At 38.8% G+C, this 1,012-nt stretch overlaps 1 pseudogene; it reads right to left on the reverse strand.

Annotated features, from left to right (window-relative positions):
• LOC126504534 (40S ribosomal protein S12-like) lies at positions 1 to 580 on the reverse strand (annotated as a pseudogene).
• Positions 581 to 1,012: the final 432 nt, after the last annotated feature.

The raw sequence follows: 1,012 nt of genomic DNA on the forward strand, positions 1-1,012 counted from the left end.
TCATTTCTTGTATTTGAAGTACTCTTTGATAATATCTTTGGCTTGAGATTCTTTGCCATAGTCCTTAACCACTACACAACTGCAACCAACCACTTTTTGTGGTTTTCCTTCTTGGTCGACTTTACAGAGACCTACCCATTTCCCTAGTTTCTTTTTGTCACCAAGTTTAATTAGGTTGATTTGCTCCTCAGCACAGGGTGCCGCCACCAACTTGACATGCATTTGCTCCTCACACTTGAATTCAAAAGCACAGAGACGGGTGTGGCGCTTACCTAAGGCTTTGGCGGCTTCACATATGCCACGTGTGAGACAACTGTGGATGAGGGTGGTCTCAGCATCTCTTGTAGAGCAGTATTGATCTCCGTTACTCTTGTAGCAGCAATTTCGTCCCCCTCCGTGGCGGTAGATTATGTATGGGTGAGGCAGAATCTTTAGCACATCCTAGCCTCCACTTCCGTGCAATTTGGCAGCAGCAGGGGAAAAGCCAAATTAAAGATTTTGTTTTCTTTTCTTTGTAGGACATTTTGACTTTGATGGTGACTATATTGAATCTGTAGATTTCTTTCAACAGTACGGTCATTTTTACAATATTAATTCTTTCAATTCTTACGTACGGGAAATCTTCATATTTTCTAATGTGCTTTTTGACTTATTTCTATAATGTTTTAGTGTTGCACTGAGATTTTTCACTTACTTAGTTATATTTATTCCAAGGTATGTTTTTAGAATATGGTGGATGGTGAATGCTTGTTCTGTGAGTATAGGGAGAGTACTGATTTTTGTATATTGATTTTGCATCTTGGCATTTTCCGGAGGGTATTTGTCAGATGTCATCTCTCTTGGAGTCTTTAGGATATTTCATTTAATAGATTCATATCATTTGCAAATAAAGATGGTTACTTCTCTATTTCCTGTATGCTGTAGGAATTCCTACTGCCAATAGCCTTTAAGTTACCTTCTCACTTGGGCGTGTCCTCTTATACTATATATGCCAATGTAAAGTGTGTGTTTG

Source organism: Alexandromys fortis, unplaced genomic scaffold, assembly GCF_014885135.2.
Source record: "Alexandromys fortis isolate MF-2015 unplaced genomic scaffold, M_Fortis_MF-2015_v1.1 scaffold_12, whole genome shotgun sequence".
NCBI lineage: Eukaryota > Metazoa > Chordata > Mammalia > Rodentia > Cricetidae > Alexandromys > Alexandromys fortis.